The sequence below is a fragment of the Balaenoptera physalus genome, assembly GCF_965194825.1.
Source record: "Balaenoptera physalus genome assembly, chromosome: 13".
Lineage (NCBI taxonomy): Eukaryota > Metazoa > Chordata > Mammalia > Artiodactyla > Balaenopteridae > Balaenoptera > Balaenoptera physalus.
In genome coordinates this window covers 98,617,410-98,629,675 of record NC_138892.1, presented here as the reverse complement: position 1 = coordinate 98,629,675, position 12,266 = coordinate 98,617,410, and the positions used below count along the sequence as shown (strand labels likewise).

The 12,266-nt window shown below is 36.2% G+C and overlaps 1 protein-coding gene across 2 annotated transcripts in view; it reads left to right on the top strand.

Annotated features, from left to right (window-relative positions):
* BORCS5 (BLOC-1 related complex subunit 5) overlaps positions 1-12,266 on the top strand; it is a 97,672-nt gene that overhangs the window by 12,736 nt on the left and 72,670 nt on the right. The gene's annotated exons all lie outside the window — the stretch shown is intronic.

Here is a 12,266-nt window from a genome sequence, read left to right as displayed (position 1 = left end):
AGGGCTCATCCAGAGCAGCTTTAAGTCTGGTTTAATTAAACCTCCCTACTAAGGCAATACCCTTCTGAGGACGCTACCCATTGCCCCATATATTATGAGGTCTTTCCACTCTGGCTGGTGGGAACATGAACTCCTCTTAGCCCTACGTGAGTTTCAGAAATTGTTTGGCTTACTGCTTTCCTGGTTCTTTCTCCAGCCCTGTGGAATTTCGGCTCATAAATTCACAAGTTAGCATGCAGGGGTTCAAGAGTGCCCTGTGTGATTTCCAGAGTGTGCTTGTGGAACGCCCTTCCCTCCCATCCTCTGTCGTGTAAGTTCTAGACACCTTAGTCTCTGCAAACTCCGCTCTGTCTTCAACTCCGAGGCCACTGGGCCTCCCTGGTCTGCATCCTGAGACCTGCCTTTTAGCAGTAAGCTGGGGAAATGATAGAACTAACTTGTTTTTCCTTCTTGTGGGGCTTAAAGTCCTGCACTGCCTGTTATACAATATCTGAAAAGAGTGTTTCATATATTTTGTCTGGTTTTCTAGCTGTTTATGACTGTCGGGCATAACAGCAGATAATCTTTCATGGGCAGAAGTGGAAATCCTCCCTCAAAGATGCTTTTTAATCCATATTCTTCTCTCAGTTACCACTTCTTCATTTTACTTTTGTGCCTCATGCCAACAGCTTTTGATAACTATATTGGGCATTCATTTCTGCAAAATATGGGTAAACTCCTGCCCAGGTCCTGATGGTGCTCCAGATAGCAGAGATACAAAGAATATAAGACACCGTTTCTGCCCTTTGGGAGCTTATAGTTCTGTGAGTGATTTAGACAGGTAAATAACTCGTAGTAATATAGTATGTGTAATACTGGCCAGATGCCCAAAAGACTAGGTAGGCATGGAGGAGAGAATCATTAATTTGACCTGGGAATTTGAGGTAGGCTTCACAGTGGAAGAAATATTTGAGCTGGGCTTTCAGGGATGAATGGAAGGTAGCCACATCAAGAAGACAGGGTCGGGGGAGCGGGATGTCCATAGTTTAAAATCTTCCATATAAATAAAAAGATAAAAGTTGCCAAGAGAATTCTTGACCAGAATTACATCTGGGATGTACTGCTTTAATTTTCTCTTCTTAGTCAATGTATGCAGGTTACCCAAATATATGCAGGTTAAATTCTGATTTTAGTTTCAAGCCATATTAAATATCAACTTACTGGAATAATTAATTATCAGATAGTTTATGTACTGATTATTCATTCTTTTCTGTTTCTCTAAACTTTCAATTTGTGTTATATTATGACCTTAAATAAAATATGTATGGTTTTCTTTAGCAAGAACCCAAGGATATATCTTTCTAAACAATATCATTTCCTGCATGAGGTAGCCTTTTACCCCTGGAATATAACAGTAAAGATGGATGTACAGTATATATTTCCTTTTAAGGTTCTGGTTTGTCAGCAGTTTCTGCTTAGTGATAGCCTAGAAACAGCCTAAGGCTGAATAGTATAAAATTTTGTTAGTCATTTTCAATTTTTCTACTTTTCCAAAATTTGCATATAAAAATTCTTCTATTTTAAAACACACTAGCGACCCACCACCAGTCCCTCCCATCAGGAAACTTGCACAAGCCTCTTAGATAGCCTCATCCACCAGAGGGCAGACAGCAGAAGCAAGAAGAACTACAATCCTGCAGCCTGTAGAACAAAAACCACACTCACAGAAAGATAGACAAGATGAAAAGGCAGAGGGCTATGTACCAGATGAAGGAACAAGGTAAAATCCCAGAAAAACAACTAAATGAAGTGGAGATAGGCAACCTTCCACAAAAAGAATTCAGAATAACAGTGAAGATGATCCAGGACCTCAGAAAAAGAATGGAGGCAAAGATCGAGAAGATGCAAGAAATGTTTAACAAAGACCTAGAAGAATTAAGGAACAAACAAACAGAGATGACCAATACGATAACTGAAATGAAAACTACACTAGAAGGAATCAATAGCAGAATACTTGAGGCAGAAGAACGGATAAGTGACCTGGAAGACAGACTGGTGGAATTCACTGCTGTAGAATGGAATAAAGAAAAAAGAATGAAAAGAAATGAAGACAGCCTAAGAGACCTCTGGGACAACATTAAACACAACAACATTCGCATTATACGGGTCTCAGAAGAAGAAGAGAGAGAGAAAGGACCCGAGAAAATATTTGAAGAGATTATAGTCGAAAACTTCCCTAACATGGGAAAGGAAATAGCCACCCAAGTCCAGGAAGCGCAGAGAGTCCCATACAGGATAAACCTAAGGAGAAACACACCAAGACACATAGTAATCAAATTGGCAAAAATTAAAGACAAAGAAAAATTATTGAAAGCAGCAAGGGAAAAATGACAAATAACATACAAGGGAACTCCCATAAGGTTAACAGCTGATTTCTCAGCAGAAACTCTACAAGCCAGAAGGGAGTGGCATGATATACTTAAAGTGATGAAAGGGAAGAACCTACAACCAAGATTACTCTACCCAGCAAGGATCTCATTCAGATTTGATGGAGAAATCAAAAGCTTTACAGACAAGCAAAAGCTAAGAGAATTCAGCACCACCAAACCAGCTCTACAACGAATGCTAAAGGAACTTCTCTAAGTGGGAAACACAAGAGAAGAAAAGGACCTACAAAAACAAACCCCCCAAAATTGAGAAAATGGTAATTGGAACATACATATCAATAATTACCTTAAACGTGAATGGATTAAATGCTCCAACCAGAAGACACAGGCTTGCTGAATGGATACAAAAACAAGACCAATATATATGCTGTCTACAAGAGACCCACTTCAGACCTAGGGACACATACAGACTGAAAGTGAGGGGATGGAAAAAGATATTCCATGCAAATGGAAATCAAAAGAAAGCTGGAGTAGCAATACTCATATCAAATAAAATAGACTTTAAAATAAAGAATTTTACAAGAGACAAAGAAGGACACTACATAATGATCAAGGGATCAATCTAAGGAGATATAGCAATTATAAATATATATGCACCCAACATAGGAGCACCTCAATATATAAGGCAACTGCTAACAGCTATAAAAGAGGAAATCGACAGTAACACAATAATAGTGGGGGACTTTAACACCTCACTTACACCAATGGACGGATCATCCAAAATGAAAATAAATAAGGAAACACAAGCTTTAAATGACACAATAGACCAGATAGATTTAATTGATATTTATAGGACATTCCATCCAAAAACAGCAGATTACACTTTCTTCTCAAGTGCGCATGGAACATTCTCCAGGATAGACCACATCTTGGGTCACAGATCAAGCCACAGTAAATTTAAGACGAAGTCAGATCAAGCATCTTTTCTGACCACAACGCTATGAGATTAGAAATGAATTACAGGGAAAAAAAATGTAAAAAACACAAACACATGGAGGCTAAACAACACGTTACTAAATAACCAAGAGATCACTGAAGAAATCAAAGAGGAAATCAAAAAATACCTGGAGACAAATTACAACAAAAACACGACGATCCAAAACCTATGGGATACAGCAAAAGCAGTTCTGAGAGGGAAGTTTATAGCTATACAAGTCTACCTCAAGAAACAAGAAAAATCTCAAACAGTCTAACTTTACACCTAAAGGAACTGTAGAAAGAAGAACAAACAAAACCCAAAGTTAGCAGAAGGAAAGAAATCATAAAGATCAGAGCAGAAATAAATGAAATAGAAACAAAGAAAACAATAGCAAAGATCAGTAAAACTAAAAGCTGGTTCCTTGAGAAGATAAACAAAATTGCTAAACCATTAGCCAGACTCATCAAGAAAAAGGGGGAGAGGACTCAAATCAATACAATTAGAAATGAAAAAGGAGAAGTTACAACTGACACTGCAGAAATACAAAGGATCATGACCGATTACTGCAAGCAACTCTATGCCAATAAAATGGACAACCTGGAAGAAATGGACAAATTCTTAGAAAGGTATAACCTTCCGAGACTGAACCAGGAAGAAATAGAAAATATGAACAGACCAATCACAAGGAATGAAATTGAAACTGTGATTAAAAATCTTCCAACAAACAGAAGTCCAGGACCAGAGGGCTTCACAGGTGAATTCTGTCAAACATTTAGAGAAGAGCTAACAGCCATCCTTCTCAAACTCTTCCAAAAAATTGTGGAGGAAGGAACACTCCCAAACTCATTCTATGAGGCCACCATTACCCTGATACCAAAACCAAAGATACTGCAAAAAAAGAAAATTACAGACCAATATCACTGATGAATATAGATAGATACAAAACTCCTCAACAAAATACTAGCAAACAGAATCCAACAACACATTAAAAGGATCATACACCATGATCAAGTGGGATTTATCCCAGGGATGCAAGGATTCTTCAATATACATAAATCAATCAATGTGATACACCATATTAACAAACTGAAGAATAAAAACCATATGATCATCTCAATAGATGCAGAAAAAGCTCTTGACAAAATTCAACACCCATTTATGTTAAAAACTCTCCAGAAAGTGAGCATAGAGGGAACCTACCTCAACATAATAAAGGCCATATACGACAAACCCACAGCAAACATCATTCTCAGTGGTGAAAAACTGAAAGCATTTCCTCTAAGATCAGGAACAAGGGAAGGGTGTCCACTCTCACCTCTATTATTCAACATAGTTTTGAAAATCCTAGCCACGGCAATCATAGAAGAAAAAGAAATAAAAAATAAAAATTGGAAAAGAAGAAGTAAAACTGTCACTGTTTGCAGATGACATGATACTCTACATAAAGAATCTTAAAGATACCACCAGAAAACTACTAGAGCTAATCAATGAATTTGGTAAAGTTGCAGGATACAAAATTAATGCACAGAAATCTCTTGCATTCCTATACACTAATGATGAAAAATCTGAAAGAGAAAGTAAGGAAACACTCCCATTTACCATTGCAACAAAAAGAATAAAATACCTAGGAATAAACCTACCTAGGGAGACAAAAGACCTGTATGCAGAAAACTGTAAGACACTGATGAAAGAAATTAAAGATGATACCAACAGATGGAGAGATATACCATGTTCTTGGATTGGAAGACTCAGTATTGTGAAAATGACTATACTACCCAAAGCAGTCTACAGATTCAATGCAATCCCTGTCAAATTACCAATGGCATTTTTCGCAGAACTAGAAACAAAAAATCTTAAAATTTGTATGGAGACACAAAAGACCCCGAATAGCCAAAGCAGTCTTGAGGGGAAAAAACGGAGCTGGAGGAATCAGACTCCCAGATTTCAGACTATACTACAAAGCTATAGTAATCAAGACAATATGGTACTGGCACAAAAACAGAAACATAGATCAATGAAACAAAATAGCCCAGAGATAAACCCACGCACCTATGGTCAACTACTCTATGATAAAGGAGGCGAGGATATACAATGGAGAAAAGACAGTCTCTTCAGTAAGTGGTGCTGGGAAAACTGGACAGCTACATGTAAAAGAATGAAATTAGAACACTCCCTAACACCATACACAAAAATAAACTCAAAATGGATTAGAGGGCTTCCCTGGTGGCACAGTGGTTGAGAATCTGCCTGCCAATGCAGGGGACACGGGTTCGAGCCCTGGTCTGGGAGGATCCCACGTGCCACGGAGCAACTGGGCCTGTGAGCCACGACTACTGAGCCTGCGCGTCTGGAGCCTGTGCCCCGCAACAAGAGGGGCCGCGACAGTGAGAGGCCCGCGCACTGCGATGAAGAGTGGCCCCCGCTCGCCGCAACTAGAGAAAGCCCTCGCACAGAAATGAAGACCCAACACAGCCAAAAATAAATAAATAAATAAATAAATAAATAAAAAAAAAAAAAAAAGAAACCTGGGTATTATTTAAAAAAAAAAAAATGGATTAGAGACCTAAGTGTAAGACTGGACACTATAAAACTCTTAGAGGAGAACATAGGAAGAACAGTCTTTGACATAAATCACAGCAGGATCTTTTTTGATCCACCTCCTAGAGTAATGAAAATAAAAACAAAAATAAACAAATGGGACCTAATGAGACTTCAGAGCTTTTGCACAGCAAAGGAAACCATAAACAAGACGAAAATACAACCCTCAGAATGGGAGAAAATATTTGCAAATGAATCAACAGACAAAGGATTAATCTCCAAAATATATAAACGGCTCATGCAGCTCAATATTAAAGAAACAAACAACCCAATCCAAAAATGGGCTGAAGACCTAAACAGACATTTCTCCAGAGAAGACATACAGATGGCCAAGAGGCACATGAAAAGCTGCTCAACATCACTAATTATTAGAGAAATGCAAATCAAAACTACAATGAGATATCACCCCACACCAGTTAGAATGGGCATCATCAGAAAATCTACAAACAACAAATGCTGGAGAGGGTGTGGAGCAAAGGGAACCCTCTTGCACTCTTGGTGGGAATGTAAATTGATACAGCCACTTTGGAGAACAGTATGGAGGTTCCTTAAAAAACTAAAAATAGAGTTACCATATGACCCAGCAACCCCACTACTGGGCATATATCCAGAGAAAACCATAATTCAAAAAGACACATGCACCCCAATGTTCATTGCAGCATTATTTACAATAGCCAAGTCATGGAAGCAACCTAAATGCCCATCGACAGATGAATGGATAAAGAAGATGTAAAAATTTCGTTCCTCAGCCATAAAAAGGAACGAAATTGGGTCATTTGTTGAGACGTGGATGGAATTAGAGACTGTCATACAGAGTGAAGTAAGTCAGAAAGAGAAAAACAAATATCGTATATTAACACATATATGTGGAACCTAGAAAAATGGTACAGATGAACCAGTTTGCAGGGCAGAAATTGAGACACAGATGTAGAGAACAAACGTATGGACACCAAGGTGGGAAAACCGTGGTGGGGTGAGGATGGTGGTGTGATGAATTGGGCGATTGGGATTGACATGTATACACTGATGTGTATAAAATTGATGACGGATTAAAAAAAAAATAAATTGATGACTAATAGGGATCTGCTGTATAAAAAAATAAAATTCAAAAAAAAAATTTTTTTAAAAACAACAAAAAAACACACTAGCATTTGAGACTGAAATGTTTATTTAGGAAAGCCAGTGTTTTAAAGGTATTTTCAGAACTTAAAAAATTGCATTTCTCCCAGCCCCCAAAACTGAACTGATTATTAGACATTAATTTGATGCTAATTTAATCATTTTGGGAACTGGTACCACATAATATTCCTCACTGTGAGCACAAGTGGAAGCCACATGCTTTTTTTTAGAACTGTGATATTTCATATATTTATTTATTCATTTAACCAAATTCATTAAGCTCTTGCTATTCATCTGATATTGCTAGGCTAGAGACACAAAAGCAAAACACATTACTCCTTCCCATGAAGAGAGCTCACAGTCTAGTGAGGGAAACTATATTGTTAACAGATAAATTGTGACCCAATATGGTAAGTGCTGTAAGTAAAGTGTAAACCATTAGAGAACCTGAAGGGTGGAACAGCTTATTCTGTCTGAAAGAGGCAGGAAAGTTTGACTGGAATTAGAACAACTTAGAAGAATTTATATTTGTGGTCTTGATAGTAATTATTTCCAAAACTTTATTATGCGTAATAAAGCTGATTATAGGGCCCCAAACTCAGAGAGTCTGATTCAGTAGGTTCATTTGTAAGGTATCATCTGTATGTTGAACTAGCATTCCAGGTGATTCTGAAATGGGTTCACAGACCACACTTTGGAAAACATCAAGCCAGAAGTTTATGAACTTGAATCTTACCTGAAATTACAGAACTGTTAGATCATTCAACTAAATGATTCTAGAAAATTTTTTTAAAGAGATGTGGTTATCAGAAGTATATCTTGGAATATGTTATTAGGTTTCTACTATTTTTGGATGAACTCAGTTATTAAAACTATGATTCACAGTTAATGCCTATAGATTAAATTTTAGACTCATTGGGAATTCATTATTTGTAGAAGAATGTTAAAAGTCACAGGTTTTTAATAATGTTTGTGTTTCCCACCAAAATCCAGTTTCACAAAAAGCCAATGAAATGCAAAGTGATATTTTAAAGAATAAGTTTCGATAGATAATTATTTGCATTATATGAGGAGATGAAAATCATTAACAAAAGTTTACTGACATATGGAAGTGTCAGTAAACAAATATATGGAAACAAAAATGCAGTTTTGATTTGCCAGATTTTTGGATCAGACATACCACCATTGGGGGTTACTTGGTTCTTCATTCAGTCTTTTTAATTCAGGGCTTTTGTCTCACTTATAATTAAAATATTAGTACGTTTTATTTCAGTAAATCTTATATCAAGATTAATATTTACCAGCTACAAGAGAAGGAAAAAATGATAAACCCCAGTGAGAGGGGTTAACAGTTATATAGGCCAAAGAGACAGTAAAACATTTTCTAATGCTAGTAAATACCATAGTTCTTTCTCGTATTTTGCCACTTGTTTTCATAAGATGGCCTCCCTTTAATGTAGTTTAATTTATAGCAGTGCGGTTTTTAACCCTTTTGCCACTAGATGTCACTAGACTAAAACAGTTGGTAAACTGGTTGAAACTTGCTACAACTTGTGGCAATATTTGCAAAAGCCTTTGGTTAATTAAGTTTACTCTGTACCATCTGGGTTTCTCATAAAACCAGGTCACAGCTTGCTTCAAGCGCAAGCTGGCTGGAAAATATACATGTTCTGTGACACATTAGCAATCTATAATTAGTTATTTTAGTGTTTATCAGGACAGAAAAAGAAGAAATTTACTACCACAGGAAACTTGCAGTGACCTTAATTTTTTGAAGAGAAACTCTGTTTTCAGTGTATCACTGTATTCAAATGTTTATCACTAAAAGATTTCTGAAGAATTGGGATTGTGTCTTAATTATCTCTAATTTCCCAGGGGCTACCACAAAGCTTGGCACTTGTAGGTATTCAGTAAATGTTATTAAGCATTAGGGTAGTATAGGAGATGTCAGAGGGAAAAAAGGCCACAAGTCCTCCTCTCAAAAAAAGTCTCATTTGGGAGACAATCTACAAAAACATATGCCCACAGCTCAGGGTAGTGTGTATGTACCAAATGAGTACTGCAGTTGTTAAATTCTGTGGGATTCCAGAGGGTCAGTAGCTCTTGGGAGCTAGGGGCAGTGATTAAAGGTGTCTTCAAGAAAGGGTATTTAGAGATGAAAAGGGAGGGCAGGTACAAATGAAGAAAGCAATGGCCAAGGTTCAAGGGTAGGAAAATGTGGGCAGTAAAGATTCAGAAGGATTAACAACTCAAGGGCTCTGAATTTAAGGCTTAATATTGGACTTAGTATTTTTTAGGGGGGACATTAAAGGATATTGGAGTGGGGGAATGATAATCTGTTTGGTAATGTTTTGTAATTTACAAAACACTAGCACTTGAAGAAAGGTGAGTTAGAGGTGATTACTCTTTGATTTTAAAATGCTTCTGTTCTAAAGACTGTTAAAAACATTTCTATTTTAAAAGAGATAATCTAGATAGAGGGCTCAGCATTGTGCCTGGTACTTAGTAAACCCTCAATAAATGATCCTTGTTAATAATAATATTATTAAATCAGAAAAAATGTTAGGGTCATTCTACAAAGTAACTGACTACTGTTCTTCATAAGAGTCAAAGTCATGAAGGACAAGGAGTGACTGAAGAATTGTCATAGATGGGAGGAGACTAAGGAGACCTGTAATGTGGGGTCCTGAAATGGATCCTAGAACAGAAAAGGACAATAGCAAAAAAAAAGGGAATTTGAGTAAGATGTGTAGTTCAGTTGATTGCATTGTACCAATGTTAATTTCCTGGTTTTGATCATTGTACTATGGTTGTGTACTGTGTTAATACTAGGAGAAGCTGGTGAAGGGCATATAGGAATCCTATACTTCATGCAGTTTTTCTTAAAAGTTATTTTAAAAATTAAAAGTTTAAAAATTTAGTAATGGCTTAGAGAAGGTTGCAATTCTATATTTGAACTGGATGTTCTACTGAGGTCAGATGTTAGAAGAAAAGTTTTACAATCTCCTACCTTGTAGAATCTTTAGGATGGACAGCTACTAGGATGGCTTAAGGCAAGAGTGAGTTCCCTTGAAGACAAGCGAGTAGAACTTCTGAAGACCCTCAGTCCATTTTAACACCTCTAGACATATTGTAGCTAATACATAAAATTTTTCCTGTGTCTTGGTCTTTAAGGCCACTTGAATTTTGGTTCTTCAAACTGTAATTTAATACTCTCAGCCCCCTTTTCAGGATGTTCACAGTAATCTAATGAGGCTTCCCAGGGCTTTGTCATCAACCCATACACTGTATTTTAATAAGAAAGGATTTCTTACAGCATTCTACCTATGAGCCTTTCTATATATTTCATCATCTTTACTCAGATTACCTGTGGGCCAGAACAACAGTGGAGGAACATCTCGTGTTTGTAGAGGTGCTGGGTATAATTAAGTTCTAAAATCAGTGCAAGAATTTTATATTTACTTATAACCTTGGAAAATTTTTTAAATTATCAATAAAGCATACTTTAAAATATTTATGCTCCTGTACTTTAAATGTTTAGGATAAAAGGAAAGTCTGCATGCACATATCTGGACATCAGACCTTTATGACCTATCATAAATAAGGGATTAGTTTGTAGGGTTTTTTTCTTTTTCTTTTTTTTTCCTCTTGTGATTTCTTTGGCATGAGGGAATACTGGATTCATGAAATCAGTTGGGAAGTATTTCCTCCTTTCTTTTCTGTAAGAGTTTGTGAAGGATTCGTATTGTTTTATCTTTAAATATTTGGTATAATTCACAGTGAAGCCACTGGGCCTGAGATTTTCTTTCCTTGGTATAGGTCTATTCAGATTTCTATTTCTTGAGTAAGTTTTAGTAATTTTTGTCTTTCTAAGAATTTATTTCACTTATCTAATTTATTGGCATAAAGTTTTTCTTAATCCCTTTTAATCCTCTAAATTTCTATAAGGTCAATAGTGATGTTCCTCTTCCATTCCTGATTTTGATCATTTGAGCCTTTTTTCATTTTTCCCTGGTCATTCTGGCTACAGATTTGTCAGTTTTGTTGATCTCTTCAGTGAACTAATTCTTGTGTTATTGATTTTCTCTATTGTTTTCCTGTTTTTAATTGCTTTCTGCTCTAATCTTTATTATTTTATTTTCTTCTGCTTGGTTTGGATTTCATTTGCACTTCTCTTTCCAGTTTGTTGAGGTACAAGTTTAGTTTATTGATTTGCCATCTTTCTTTTTTTCTGAAATAGGCATTTAAAAGCCATAAATTTTCCTCTGAGCACTGCTTTAGTCATCACTAAACACAACAAAACCTAGAATTTCTCTTGTTATTGTCTAGGAGTTTTATAGTTTTGTGTTTTACATTTAGGTCTTTGATCCATTTTGAGTTAATTTTTGTGAAAGGTGTAAACCATGTGCGCTTCTAAAGAGTGTGTCCTCTGCAGTTATTGGCTGAAGTTATGTCAAGTTGGTTGATTGTGTTCAAGTCTTCTATAAACTTATTGATTTTCTGTTTAGTTTTATCAATTATTGAGAGTAAGGTACTAAATTAAACATCTGTTATTGTTGAATTGTCTATTGCGCCTTTGAATTCTGTCAGTTTTTCCTTCATTTGTTTTGAGGCTACACTGTTAAGTGTGAATACACTTATAATTATATAATAATACGTTTATAATTATATAATAATACATTTATAATTATAATAATACATTTATAATTATATCTTACTGATGTAGTCACTCTATCATTATGAAATGTCCTTTTTCTCTAATAATACTTTTTGTCTTAAAGCCTATTTTTTTTTTGGTTGCGTTGGATCTTCGTTTGTTTTGAGGCTACACTGTTAAGTGTGAATACATTTATAATTATATAATAATACATGTATAATTATATAAATAATACATTTTTTTGGTTGCATTGGGTCTTCATCTGTTTTGAGGCTACACTGTTAAGTGTGAATACATTTATAATTAGATAATAATACATTTATAATTATATCTTACTGATGTAGTCACTCTATCATTATGAAATGTCCTTTTTCTCTAATAATACTTTTTGTCTTAAAGCCTGTTTTATTTTTGGTTGCGTTGGGTCTTCGTTGCTGCACGCAGGCTTTCTCTAGTTGCGGCGAGTGGGGGCTACTCTTTGTTGCGGTGCGCGGGCTTCTCATTGCAGTGGCTTCTCTCATTGCGGAGCACAGGCTCTAGGTGCGCA